The 15534-nt window shown below is 43.5% G+C and overlaps 1 protein-coding gene across 1 annotated transcript in view; it reads left to right on the forward strand.

The window, feature by feature from the left end:
- CUL3 (cullin 3) overlaps positions 1-15534 on the forward strand; it is a 580651-nt gene that overhangs the window by 65397 nt on the left and 499720 nt on the right. The gene's annotated exons all lie outside the window — the stretch shown is intronic.

Below are 15534 nucleotides of genomic sequence, written 5' to 3' on the forward strand. Positions count from 1 at the left end.
GTTGATTGCAAATCCAAAAGACGTGGAGATTGATTTAGTGTAATTTAATCCTGAAACTGAGGCCTGAGAAGCATTGAAGGTCTAATACTGGAGAAGAAAAGTAACTCTCTGTTTTCATTAGAAATCACAATATATTGTAGACACATAATGCTAGTTTGTGATATTCACTTCAGGTATACATTTTTTACTTGTCATGGTTATTATTAATTTTTCAAAAGAAGGAGAAAAAAGTAGAGTGGAAAGATGGCCTCCATGTCAAATTGCCGTTGAGAGACTAGCATGTCTAGGTCTAGAACTTTGTTTTCTAGTAGCTTTAAGTGTTTCCACTCTACCCCATTGTTTAACTTTTCCGCATCTAATACATGCTGATTATTGTTCCAAAATGTTAATTAAATGTACAGGCAAACTTATTTACTCAAGTTAGCCAGTTGAATATAAGTGCTGATTGAAGAGAGGATTTCAGTGGCCTATATCTGGTTGATGCAAGCCACAAGAATAATCATGAAAATGTCTAAGGATTTTTTTTATTTAATAAGGATATTAACCTATATGAACTACATTTCGACTAGTCTTTAATAGCCCTTAATAATGGCGTGAGCGTGGATTTCATCAATGTCTCTGTTATCTTCTTTGATTCTAAAAAATAAATAGTTAAGTTAGGTCAAGGATTCTAGAAGAAGGTTCGGGAAACTTTATATAAAGATTTGTCAGATTGCCCGGGCCTGCTGCTCAATTGTTTGATACAGATTTAATGTGCTTTTTCCCTTCCTTCTGGTGAAGCAGTTGACTCTTCGAGTTTAGCTTGTCAATCAGGCTGATCTGGAGGAAATTCAAAATAAGCCAGAATGGTCATACTTCCTGCTCAACACTCCCATGTGAATTTTATAGACTTGTCTAGTCATCTCTTAAATTAATAATTTCTGCTGTTAAATTATACTCTAGTCTCTCATCTATCACTACACATTTTGGCTGTTCTACAATATCTTAGTTTTCAACCTGTTAACTGATATTTGGTAGTTTTAATAGTGCAGTTGTGTAAAAATGAAAACCCACTCTATGTACTCTTCTATTGCCCTTTTGGTTTTCATTTTGAGCTATGTTTCTGTTGATGCATTTCTCTAATAACCGGATGTGTTTTTCCAGGCCTTGGACTCCTTGAGTAGTTGTTTGGTTTCAATATTCATTCAAATTGTATACTGGACAGTAGTGACATTTCTAGCTAGACAACTTATTTGTTTGCTCTTCTTTACATTGTCTACCCCTTGAGTATAATTTAGTGACCTCAGTTTATCTAGTTTGTATATTGGTAATTTAAGCTACTCAAATCTCATCCATACTTGTCGCTTATTAGTAATAGTCTGTGTCTTTTGAAACTATATATGTTATAGGCTTCTTTCCAAATATATTTGTGTGTTTAAATGTGACCTACATATCTTTTTTTTTTTTTTTTTTTACAGTTGCCACATACAATGTACATTAATTACTGCATCATTCATCTTAGTAATCTTTAAATTAAGTATACATAAGGTATATGTAGGCAGTGCTTGTTTACATCAGGTAAATCACATGATGCATTGTATTATAGGAATCAGCATTGCTACCCTATGTAACTTGTGCAGTCTGATATTCAATACCTGTAAGACTTACCATTCATAGCTTTGCAGGGTATCCTATACCATAATATTATTCACTGTTTAGGCTGAGCTATATTGAGAGCAATCCTAAAGTGTGTATCGCATTGCACATAGTCCGAGGTCACAACCTGTCCTAATCTTCTACTTATATATTTGTTTCAGTTGATAGTAACCTCAACATAGTATACTTGATCAAGGGCAGGCTTTACGATGGTTTATCATTGTTTATGAGAGACGTTATCCTTTCTATAATTTCATCCCAGTTTTAATTAATTTTGTTTAATTTCTTCTTTGTGAAGCAGCAGCGATACTGGTTCCTACCATTTATTTGGCTCCAGTTGCCATTTTGGTTTTTAAATTAATGGAGCAGTAGGAGATTTCCATGACAAGGTTATCGTTTGTTTACCACAAGCAATGAAGGGTCCGGAAATTTAGCAGTCGCTTTGTCTTTATGGGGGGGTGGGTAAATAGCCCTGATAAGTAACTGTCTGCATTCAACACATTTTGTCTATTTGTAATTAAAGTCTGGAAGTTGATGACTTCTAGCCTATAGCTACCAATGTCTGGGTATTCCCATAACAAGTTCCAGACACCACCTGCTCCTTGCCATAACAGGGGCAGTTTTGCAGTGTGAATCTTTCTGGATTCACAATGCTGTGCATTATTCCGCGGTCTAGTGGTTGGGTCCGGAATCGTAGTCTTTTTTTTCTCTTTTTTTTTCCCGTGGCCCAGGTGGGCGTCGACATCCCACCATTTGGTGTCCTCCCGTAACGTTGGCGTGCTTCCCCGGAAGCTCCCACTTTTGGGCGCCATCTTCAGATTCTTTTATCCGCCGTTGGGTCTTGATAGTCACCGAGGAGTAAAACACACAACATCATGGACGGAATGTTGCACAATGGCAAAACCAAGCAGTTCCAGAGTTTATGGAAAAAAGAGAAAAACATAACCAGAAAACCACCGAAAAATTTGAGTTTTCATTTCACGACCAGGAACACAGAGTCTGGATGACGAAGGAGGAGAGAAAGATAAAGAACTTCTACGTCCAACGGAGAATGTGCACACAGGGGCCCCCTGAGCGCAGGTATGGACAAAACCCCATTCAAATGGACCCCGTAATAGCCACCACAAGTACGCGCAGAAGGACCAGCATCCGGTCTGCAACCTCTGCCTGCCAATCGACCACGAAAGCAAGGATTGCAACGCCTGCTCGGCATTCACTCCCAAGACCCTAAGGGTGAAGGACAGACGGAGGAGAGCGAATTACGCCATGCAGGGCCAAGGACAACTTCTGCGCTCTGGGACTTGGGCCTCTCCAGTGGAGAAGAGGACAACATTGCCTAGGGACCAGAGGACTACACGGTCGCAGAGACCGATAAGAAGTCGACAAAGGAGGCAAGAGAGACGTCAACCCCTAAGACCATGACAGACTAAAGAAAAACGGAGCCAAAGTCCTCGAAAGGAGCACTGGCGTCGAAGCAATCGACAGCCACAGCTGCGTCCTCTGACAAACAGCCCAGCGAATCCTTCGAAAAGAACTCCCAGCCGGCGAAAGCTCAAGAAAAACCTAGGTAGTTGAGGCACGCCCCGAAAAGGCACGCTCGACGCCGAGGGGAAAAAGACCCAAAGGCGACTTCGACATCGAAGAGAAACGCTGAAACTCTCGACGCCAAACAAGCGGCCAAAATAGAGAGGAAGAAAAGAAGGCTCAAGGCCGAAATGGACAGTAACCTCTAGAGAAAGAAGGATTTTGACGAACGGATGAGCAGATACACCATCCCTTCGAAGCCCTCGACGGTTGGCGAAGCAGAAGTCGAAGAGGACGCCGCCGACCCACCGAAAACTCCAGAGCCAGCAGAGCAACAGGACGATGAGGGCCGCAATTATTACGAGGGAGAAAGCAAGGAAGATCGAGAAGCGAACTTGGAATCGACTTTCTCGGCAGCGCAGGATCTAGATTGGCAGGACCTCCACGCCGAAAGCCCAGAAGAAGCCATAGTCATATCTGTCGAGGCCTTCGCCGCCAGACGACATTGGCATCTACAAGAATGCTGCAGCAACTTATGGGGTAAAATTGGAGGAAGAGAAACCAAAGACTTGCTTCCTCTTAGAGAGACTGCTCCCCACACAAACTAGGAGCCAATTCCTTCCCATGCTTCCAAGTGTAATGGACCAGGGCAGGGAAGCTTTCAAGAAACCATCAACCTGCAGGTCTGTCACCCCTAGAACAGAGAAGAAATATAAGTATTCCTCAAAGGACCCAGCATATATCCAGGGATCCGTGCCAGCTGACTCTATTACAGTAACAGCCAGAAAGAGGGCCAACATTCCCACAAACTCAGGGCCATCTCCAGATAAGGAGATTAAGAGGATAGGCCTCACAGGGAGGAAAATAGAAAGGAATGCAGCAATTCACTGGCGCATTGCGAACTCCCAATGCCCTAATAAACAGACATACGTACCAACATTGGGAGGAGGTCGGACAGCTGCTCAAACATCTCCCGGAACAGTACTAGCAGAGGACAACACATCTGGTGGAGGAAGGCAAGAACACGGCCAACACCTGCCTAAAATCGGCCCTGGATGCGGCAGACACATCCAGCAGGCTTATGATGATTGGAGTGACAGAGGAGGCATGCCTGGCTGAGGATTTCAGGTTTCAAGCCGGAAGTCCAGAACCATATTCTGAACACCCCCTTCAATGGGTTACAACTGTGCGGCACACCAGTGGACGAGAAGCTGACACAGCTCAAAAAGGATAGTGAAACTGCGAGGTCCATGGGAGCTCTGCAGTTCAGAGGAATGAGAAGGGGCACCCACCCCCTCAGGAGGCCGAACGGCAGAGGAGGAAACCAGCCGGGAACGTCGCACCACACCTTCCAGCAAACTTACCAGGGTAACAACCAGGCGCAGCGAGGTCCGCAACAGCAAAACTGGCAGTACCAACCTACGGGGCCAGTCCTTTCGAGGGCGACCGGACGGGGACAAACAAGAAGAGGGGGGCAGCAACCCACCTCCAAGTGACTCTGCTGTATCGAACGTGCACACCCACACATTATCTCTGCAGGGGTGGCACAACAAAAGATCCAAAAAACAATTAGGCGCACACAAAACAAAAATCTGCGAACATGCAACACCGGTAGGAGGCAGACTAAGACACTTCTTCCAGGAGTGGAAGAAAATAACAGACAAATGGATACTGGTCATACAGTTCGTATACTGTATAGAACTGGAAAAAAAGGCCACCAAACAGGAGGCCAACCAACAAAACGCGCTCAGCAACAGAACTCGCGCTCCTCCTGCAGGAAGCACAACAAGGAGGCAATAGAAACAGTGCAGTTCAAGGAAAGAAACAAGGGAGTGTACTCTAACTACTTCCTCGCACCAAAAGTGGACGAAACGTTAAGGCCCATCCTGGCCCTACGGTACCTAAACCAATACATAAAAATTCAAGATGACGTTCCTACAAGAAGTTATACCACAAATAAGGGACTGGGGTTTTATGCCCACTATAGACCTCAAGGATGCCTATCTACACATTCCCATGAACCGAAAACCCAAACTTCTACTGAGATTTGCCATCAACCGAGCGCACTACCAGTTCACGACCCTAGCCTTTGGACTAAAATCCGCACCAAGGGTCTTCACAAAATGCCTAGCTGCGATAGTGGCGCACTTATGAAGTCAGGGAATACATGTATATCCCTACTTAGATTACTGGTTGGTAAAGGCGAATTCCTACAACCAATGCAAACTACATGCTCAGCGGGTCACGCACACGCTGACAGAACTAGGGTTCTCGATACACTGGGAGGAAGTCCTCAATAGAACCGGAACTGGTGAAGATTTTCCTGGGCGCACAGAACAACACCATTCAGGGCAGGGTGTTCCCCAGCGAGAAGAGAACCTTCGCACTGCTGAAGGAGACACGTCGCTACCGGAAGGGTCCACATCTGACAGTGAGGACAATGAGCAAACTCATGGGGATGATGGCGTCCTGCATACACCTAGTCCCCAATATCCGACTCCACATGAGACCATTCCAGGAATGGCTACAGCAGCAATGGTCACAGGCAACAGAGAGTTGGGAGGATCTAGTGGTTGTAACACACACAGTGCAAGAGGAGATCACATGGTGGAACAAAAAGAACATAACAAAGGGGAAAACATTTACACCACCAACTCCAACAGTGACCATCACAACAGATGCATCCCAAAGGGGATGGGGGGCACACATGAGCCGGCTCAAAGTGAGGGGTTTGTAGACACAAACAGATGCGATCAGACACATCAGCTACCTGGAACTAAAGACCATGTTCCTTGCCCTAAAAGCCTTCCAGAGACAACTGTACGGGTAGAGGGTGTTGATATAAACCGACAACACCACAACGATGTTCTACATCAACAAGCAGGGAGGTACACAATCTGTGGCGCTATCAAGCCTAGCGCAGGAGATATGGAAGTGGGCCATCCCACTGCAAATAGACCTCCTGGCGATACATCTACCAGGGAAGGAAAATGTGGAAGCAGACGGACATCAGCATCCCACGAGTAGGAGCTCCATACACAGGAGAGGGGGACTCCATAAATAGACCTGTTTGCAACACACCAGAATGCAAAATGCCAAAACTTCGCATCCTGACAGCCAGGACACCAATCCCAAGGAAATGCCCATGGATAAGCTGGTCGAAGACATTTGATTTGCCCAGAATCACAGGATGTTCAGCGTCGTTGCCGAGACTCCAACCCAGTTCCCCAGATACGAGGTCGACCGCTCTAGCCCTTAGGCCAACTCCTCTCACCTATTACACCTTTATCTCACCTCTGTTAATTTGTTGACTCGCCTACCTCTAATGTGTTCTAGAGTTGTAGATTTGTTGATTCATTTTCCAACATTGTTCTGTTGACTTCACAAGACCCTTACTTGTTAAGAGCTGGCTTTTATGAATCCCAAAGCCCTCTATTAGAGTATGAAAGGACAATCCATAGTTGTCTGTTTCTGGATAACTCTTCTACTGTAAATATCCCAAACTTCAACCGAGTTACATGGTTCTTTGGCTTTGTAGTACCTTTGAGTTTTAAGAAGTCCTTTCAGGTAGTTAAGGCATAGGGGAAGTGACTTTTAAAAAAAATTATTATAGCGCTAGTTGCCAGCAAAGCTTTGCAAAATGGGTAATTCTGGCCAAAGACTGACCTGACATCTTTGACTGCAGCATCTTGTTGAAAAGATTACCCAGTTGTATACTAGCCCTTAGAAACCCAGTTTCTTGAATTTCATGTCCTCCTATCTACCTAGTGAGCTGCTGCAGCAGTGCTGCCTAATAATACATCTCTAAGTGCTGTATGCTCTTCCCTCCTTTGTCTATCTGTGATATCAATTTAGTCAGTGACACCCTTCTTCTCCTCCTCTGGTCGATAACAGATCACCTAGCATCTTGTGCAAATCTTCAAAGTGGGTTCTGGGAACAATTACTGGCAGATTACAAAACAGTAAAACTGCATGTGTAAAAGCACCATTTTGGCCACCGCGACCCGTCCAATCACTGTAATATTTTTAGAAAATGATATCGGGGAGCATAGAAATCTGATTGTCGCCCCCTGTTTTCCAACTAGTGTTGTTGTCTTCATGATGTATCTTTAGGGTAGGAGAACATCTTCGGTTCTCCCATAATGTGAGGCTGGTTAATCATAAACTGTATGGTGGTGGGGGTAAGTGGGTGGGGGAGAGTCAAAAGACTTTTTACGCACCAGAAACGGGCAGGTCTCGGACCCATAGATCTTCAGGCAAGATAAGGCTTCTATGCCATTTGTAGAATATGGGCTCTTGGATATCATTAGCATTTTTTAGGTCTCGTGACCTACAATGCGCGCAAGCGCATTTGGGATCGAGAATTCAAGTGCTCGATCGACTAGTGAAACCACTGCGGTTTCTTCACAGTGCATGTGAGGTCACGTGGCCACAAAAGCGGGTCACGTGACCACACAAGCACGCGCATCTCCCTATTCCGCCTGCATCAACTTCTCCTCCCGTCGCTCGTATTCCCGCCCCCCCCGCCAGGCTCTCCCGCGCTCTGGCCTCCGAGAGCTTCAAAGCTTCTCCGCCCACTGCTTCACACTTCACGGCCGGCAGGCCGTGAGATCCATTCCTTGCTTCCCGCGCTCCGAGAGCTTCAAAGCTTCAAAGCTTCCCCGCCCACTGCTTCACACTTCACGGCCGTGAGATCCATTCCTTTAATACAGTTGGAAAAGCCCAGCCATCTGCAGTTCCTTGTTATTTATATTTAATTAGCAGCAGTAGCATTTCATATAATGTGTTTCCAGCATGAGATATTCGTCGCTTTTTGATCCTCGCGCCTTTTCCCTTTCAGTTTGAAGGCTCGAGGTCTCCTTCACGCTTCACTACTCACAGCGTATTTATTTTACATTAGAGACTCGTGCTGCCCTTCGCGCTCCACTGCACGCAGAATATTTACGTTTGGTTGGCTTAGCTGATGCGCACACACGCAACACCACACACACGCAACACCACACACCCACGCAACGCCACTCACCCAAGCAACACCACTCATCCAGGCAACGCCACTCATCCAGGCAACGCCACTCATCCAGGCAACGCCACTCATCCAGGCAACGCCACTCATCCAGGCAACGCCACTCATCCAGGCAACGCCACTCATCCAGGCAACGCCACTCATCCAGGCAACGCCACTCATCCAGGCAACGCCACTCATCCAGGCAACGCCACTCATCCAGGCAACGCCACTCATCCACGCAACGCCACTCATCCACGCAACGCCACTCATCCACGCAACGCCACTCATCCACGCAACGCCACTCATCCACGCAACGCCACTCATCCACGCAACGCCACTCATCCACGCAACGCCACTCATCCACGCAACGCCACTCATCCACACTGTGCAGTGCACAATAGGTCTCGCAGTAGGAAAGTTGGAGCTATTGGTTTTGTAAATGACAAAGCCCTTTATGTTTTTAAAATGAAAACAAAAATAAAAGGCATTGTTATTTGCAATTGTAATAGCTCCAACTTTCCTACTGCGAGACCTATTGGCAACGCCAGTGCTTGTTTGGTATGGTAACGTTTCATCTGTATATAGGGAGATTCCATGGATGACATCTGTGAAGGGAATACCCCATTTCACCTCACTGGTCCTCAGTGATTCACTAAAGGGCTTCAACTGCCAGTGCGAAAAACATAGGGCCGAAAGTCACCCTTCTTTGTATCCCTTTCAACGATGTATTGTTTCGAGATTCTTCCCCGTTATACACAAATGGTTGGTTTGCAGTACATAACATTGTTCTCCATTTTAATGAGTCCAACAAAGCCTAGTTTTTTTTGGACTCAAATATATTTCTAGCTTAAGGCATCAAAACCTTTCTCAATATCTAATATAAGGACAGCGGAATGAGGGAGTGGATCAGCACCCTTACTCTAGTGTACTCAGTATTCTACAAATATTTAGGGAGATGCTATTGGCAGTATAAAACCATTCTGGTCTATATGTATCAAATCTGGCATAAGGGGGATGGTGTCTAGTTAGCTGTTATCTTGCTTAACATTTTATAATCCATATTCAATATTGTAAGTGTCGCAACTGGCTTTGCTGTTCGTCTCGAGCAGTGTACCAGTCTCAAAGGCAGTATTACGGGAGAGGTGTGGCACAGCGGCCAGGGCGACTGACTCAGGAACCCGGGGCTCACGGTTCAATCCCCGGTGCCGGCGGCAGTTCAGCCCAGCACCATGTGACTGGGCAATAGCTCGCTTAATCTTCCCGACGGCCCCCAGCGCCTTGACACCTTCGGGTAATTGTTCGCGCTTTACAAATACTGGACATTATCATTATATAAAACCACTTTCTCTGTTATAAATTGAGCTAAACTTTCCTTCTGATCAACATTTAAACTACAGAGTGTAATATCATTAAGGAAATCGGTTATTTTGGTATCCGTATACAAAACATCTATGTGGGACTTATTTGCTATGCCTGTACTATCCCTTAAACAAGTAACTGAGGACTTACGTTTTTATTGCTAAACAAACTAGCAAGCAGCCTGTCTGATTTGTCCGCTTCAGCCTACAGACAGCATGGTCTCTGCACGAGAGCTGTTCGTTTATTTCTAGTTTGCATCAAGTTTGTACTCTTCTTAGGGGAAAAGTACCACTTTTTCTAAAGTGGATATCTTTTCCTCTTGAGAGCTGTAAGTCCCTAGTAACTACTTCACAAACTATCTGCTACTGTAGATATTCCCCCAGCAACAGTGTGAAAGGTGTCCCCCTCTATCTGCTTAGTGGATACCCTACCAGTATTTTTAATGATGTTTTCTCTTATAGCCTCCGATGCGTCACCTTAGTATGCAGCATCCTCCAGATGAGCGCTGAGCATTTCCCATGTGGAGATCTTGGTTTGACATCTACCTCAATGATTTTCATGAATAGGGTTACTAGTAGGTGAGTTCCTCTGTTAAGAGTTCTTATATTGCTAAAGATCAACACCGCAGGACTGAGTTGTTTATGATGACAAGCCACTCCCTGATGAAGGCTTTAGGCTTAATCTATTTATTTTTTAAAAGTTATGACAAAGGCAGTAGGCCTGCCTTATTTATTGTGAAAGGCATATGCTAAAGCCAGTTGGGCGAGGATGTGGTGTAACAACTAGATCGCCCTACTTTAAAGCTGAACTGGTTTCATGGCTTGGCGGGAGGCTCAACATCCTGTGATTCTGGGCAAATCGCTTAATATCTCAGTGCCTAAAAATGAACATGTCTACCTATTACGCAACTGGTGCTCATGTGAAGTGCTCCGATACCTTCGGGTTGAGTTCGAGCAATATAAACTGCAAAAAAAAAATAGGCCCTTGAGGGAGATTATCATTACACTCTACTAACACTTGTAGTGAGGTATTTTGTTTCAGGGATTTTTGCAAATTGCCATAGCAGGCAAGGGCTGGTGTTCGTTATTTCCTTTGTCAATCCCTAGAAGTAGAAGATTTTCACTGTGATAATCCTTGCTTGATCCTCTTGGAAGGGAATTGCAGATGTAGTTGTATTCCAGGCCCATGTAATAAAAGAAGCATTAAAATTCTACATACAAAGATAGAAGGTATTTGAAACTGCCCTCTTCTGTCTGTCATTCATGTTCTGCATCTCCCCATAACCACATACAGCATTTGACAATGGGCTAACCTATTTCTGCGATTGGCTCTACTGCCCTATCAGTAACATTTACCCTGATCACGTGCATATGAGTGTGACCAACAGTGCACTCAGTGTCTGTTCCTTTGCGGATGGCCAGTTCTTTATGTTCCATTTTCTCTTTTTTTTTTATAGGTCCCCTTTCACTCTCGTCCCCCCCCCTTCCCCACCCCAAAACCCTCTTTAAAAAAACCAGTTTTTTGGGGGCACCCAACAGTTACCAGGCCACTCGCTTGCCGCTAATTTTGTGTAGCACGCTAAATGCCTTTGAGCCACTATATATAAAATGGCCAGCTATCTTGAAATAGTATTACCCATAGTGTATGGTTACTATCACATTCCAAGATAGCCACCATGTTTAGAAGCATTACTCTGGCCACCATGGAACTGTGCAACAGTGCTAAGTACATTTCTTACGAATTTACATATTTTCAATACTTTGGAGATGGAGCCTAAATATAATTCATTTTCCATTGATGAAAAACATAACTACTTCGGTAGGGCTACAGTATTGTGCTCCAAAGTATTGAGAAGATGACAATTTGTGGGAAAAGTATTTCCTAATAATTTATGCTGTTTGTACATTTACTGCACTATTGCTAGGCTCATGAGGTTTCATCTATTTCAGTTTTATTGGATTTTAGCTTGACGTTCTTTATATAGTGAATGAAGTGTTTGTGGTATGTATCAGTCGGATAGTGGAGTTTTTAAGTATTTTGTATAAGTGGGATTAAGGATAGGTGGGTAGGAAATTTCTCTGTAGGTATGATTTGGGAATTTTGATTTGATGCTATTATATACAAAATGAATTTTAAAATAAAACAAATAGAACTAAAAGAATTTATATAAAACAATAAATATTGGTATTTAAATTTTTTATTTCTGCTCAACAGCGATCTATTTGATAAATTCATTGCACACTTATGAGAGGTATTGAATTATAATTGGGGATGGTGGAATCTCCTTTGTTTGCATATTTTGATACAGTTGAATAGAATTGGGTTAGATTGCTGATCAGGCTTTGTCTTTAAAGTGCTGATAGATCATTTGACCAGCAGTTTAATTCCTCAACAGACTCTGCTCAATCTTTATCCAGTCTGAAGTTTCCTTGTCCGCACATAGGTGACGGGCTAATTAATGGGTGATGTGCGCCATTATAGAGCCACAGGTTTGGCTGTCTCAGTCCTCAAGAGGGTGTAGCAGCTTAGCGCTTTTAAGTAGCTACTCGAGGAATACCCTTTTGCCAGATGTAGGCTTCAGTATTCTATATTTGCGTACGGGGTGCTCCTCATGCCAAAGACATAATTAATTCACAAGAGGATCATCATTTTGACCATTTGTATGCTGCCACAAAGAGTTAATTGCAATTTGGACAGTTTCACTATATCCCTGTCAGTTGATCCTGTAATGGCTTGATATTAGCTGCAATAATCTCTTTAATGTTTCCACAGATGAGAATGCCCCAGTATTTTATCTCTGTTGGGATCCATTGCAAAGTGGGCTTTCCCAGGAATCATGTGGTTGTATATTTGGACATGGACTTAGCCTTGCTTTTTGACCTCTTTATTTTGTTTTCTAAGAATTTCGAAAATTCTGAGACAACTCTTATTTAATTGGGGATGAAGATATTGGATGTTGAAAGAGTCAAGAGAATGCCCTCCACGTATAATATTAGTTTCAGGTTACATGCTTCTGCGACTAGCCCCTGTATCTCGTCAGTGCTCCGGATAGCAATTGCGTGTGGTTTGAGAGCTAATAAGAAGCTTTAGAGGGACAGCGGACAACAACCATTCCTGCAGCCCCTGCTGTTCAATATCTAAAAAGAAATCAATTGCAATAAACCACTGCTACTGGGGATTGGTATAACATTGTTTCATTCAATAATTTTGATCCAATGCCCATTGTGCACATACAGCGGAAGCGGTTCTCCACTCTATCAAATATTTTTTCCTCGCCAAATGAGAGAGCCACTTGTTCGTCAAAAATCACTCCTAGTTTTCCAGTGTAAGTGTTGGAGTGTACTTGGATGACTCCAGGATATTCTGCCTCGTAGAACAGCCACCTGGTTGTGATAGTTTCCTAGTCTAAGAGCTAGAGCCTACATCACGATTTTCAAAACCGCGTTTTTCTGTGAGATATCGCAGTTATTGACACAATAGTGTGGGTCTTTTCCTAGTTAGGTAACTCGAGGGATATACACCTTATTTAATGATGGAACCATCCATTTGCCAAATTTGTTTCCCTAAACTCTCTACCAATGGCACCAAGGAAGTGGATGTAAATTTATAGAATTCCAAGGGAAATTAGTCTTCTTCCCTGGGCTTACCCTTGGACATCTGCTTAGTGGCTTCTGTTATTTCTTCATCCTTCATTTCTTCACATTTGATTCCTCAGATCCACAGTCAGGTGCAGGATTTTTTAGCTGGTCTTAAAAGGTATGCTGCTGGAGGGTGTCTGACGCACAATGCAGAGTTGTATATTGTGAAATTAAATTTAGTAAATTCTTCGTTGTCTACCATGCACCTTTTTCTCACAAGAGATGTGATTTGCAATGTCATGACTGTTATTGCACATATACTATAACTTTAGACTTTGTAATGTTTGGCTCTGTTTGACGAATTCTTCATGACATTTTCAAAACTAGTTTGCCATTCACCTCAGCTGCTGTCTAGAAAGTTTTGGGATGATTTGTCAAGCTGGCCGAAGAAAGGGGGAGGGGGGGGCATAATGTGTTTACCCATGCAACTTCCCATAGAGATTTTAGACAATCATCGGGTTCCAAAGCTGGTTACTCGCTTCCCCAGGTGAGTGATGCCTCCAAATGGAGGGAGAGTGTCTGGTAAGTATTACTAGTGAGATCCGTACACTGAAAATAAAATTAAAATGATCTGCTATGCCAAAGACAATTTTAATGTGAAGTGGAGAGAATAAGGATAAGGTTAAAAACAGTATGTGGCATCTTTAGGAAGAACTACTTATCCTTGCTATCAAGCAAGGGTGGTCAACATGTTTCGGCTGGTAAATGCCTCTATTGTTCAGCAGTGGCCTTCTTCAGGATCTCACAAGTCCGATCCTTTTTCTTCTTGGTACTCCGAGTGCCTTCATTTAAAAAAAAAAAAAATGTTTTAACCAATCATAGCTGTAGGTGTTTTATTCTACAGATATTGAAAAAAAGAGAACACAAGAACCGAGGAGTTCATGAAGTATACCATGTAGAAGTTTTACCTCATACTTGTGTAGTTCGTTAGTTCACCAATAAATGACTACTGCTTGCATGTATCAGCTAGATGGTGCAGAATTCATAATATTGCACCACGCAAATCTTATGTGGGTGTAGAGTGTGCTTCTGTGTCTATTCTTAATAGAAAAAAAGCAATTTTTTGAAAAGAAAGTTCCGATGGTTGTGAACGTCAGTGGTTTTCTATCTCCACAAATCTCAAAAGTGACATGTTGGTTAAAAACGGGGTTTATATTCAGTGTGTACTCTCATCAACCTGGCAATGTGCTTCATCATGAAATTATTACCAAAGGAGATAGTCCCGCCAAAAACGGGTATCCAGCTTTTTGCCAAGGCCTGCAACATTCCATGTTATAAGTGTATAACCTTCTTGTATTGTAGTTTGTATTCCTTGGCTAATGTCGAGGCTTGTAGTCGCAACTGCGTCCACCGAAATCTCAACAGGCTGCTGCCCAGTTGTAGGTTCTCTCACAGAACTGCTCCCAGTACTAGCCAAACCTATATCTACCTGCCTAGGATCTTGATAGAAGAACTGTTCTTCACTTATTTCGTTTCCATTTTCAGTTATCCTAGAATCTAACCCCCAACCTGGTTTGTCCTTTGGGGATGCACCCTTGTGACTCTCGCATCAATCATTATCCTCTAAAGGACTCAGAGGTTGAAATCTATTGTGGACTGGGATTGGAAAACAAGTGGGTTGGGCTACTGACATGGGTATTAAATAAAATTGGCATTAGAATAATGTACGTTTGGGCTTGTAACTGAATTACTCGCTAACAGATGTCTATAGAAATAGCCCAGGGGCAGGAGTGTTGTATTAAAATCCCAACGTGAGGGGGGAGGGGCATGTAGTAGGGTTTTATATGCCCATCCTGGTGACCTAAAGTTAATGATTATACAGTCACCGTCAAACTTTTTGGATAGTGGGCCTACCCATCCCACTCTTGGTGTTAGTATTATCTGGTCTGCCCCCACTGTTGGAAAAACACAATTTTTTAGGTAACCAATGTAAAGTTTTATTTTTGAGGGATCATGAGTTTCTGATAGGCCTTCGCGTAATTTGGGTACATTGGAAAGGACTGCAACATATGCCCCGCATTCAGGTGATAAGTTGATGACTGCTGGTACATTATCATTAGCTTTGGGGTTATCTGTAATACGTGACCCTCTTGCCTGCTCTGTAGACTCTCCCCTTGATTTTTCTTTACCAGTCGATAACATTGCTCTCTTTTCCTTAGGTGGTTTGTTTGGTACCTTTGGATTTGTAACATCATCTATGTTTTCAACTGGTGTCAAACCTGTACTATGTCCAGCCATCATGGTAGCTGACGGGTTAGTCATAACCAGATTACTGGGGTCATTATTTGTAATTGAATTCGCGTGATCCCCTGGGTTGGCAAATTGGTCTCTCAGCCTAAGCTTGTCTAGGTGCCCACTAAGTTTGTGTACTTC

Source organism: Lissotriton helveticus, chromosome 11, assembly GCF_964261635.1.
Source record: "Lissotriton helveticus chromosome 11, aLisHel1.1, whole genome shotgun sequence".
NCBI classification, from domain to species: Eukaryota; Metazoa; Chordata; class Amphibia; order Caudata; family Salamandridae; genus Lissotriton; species Lissotriton helveticus.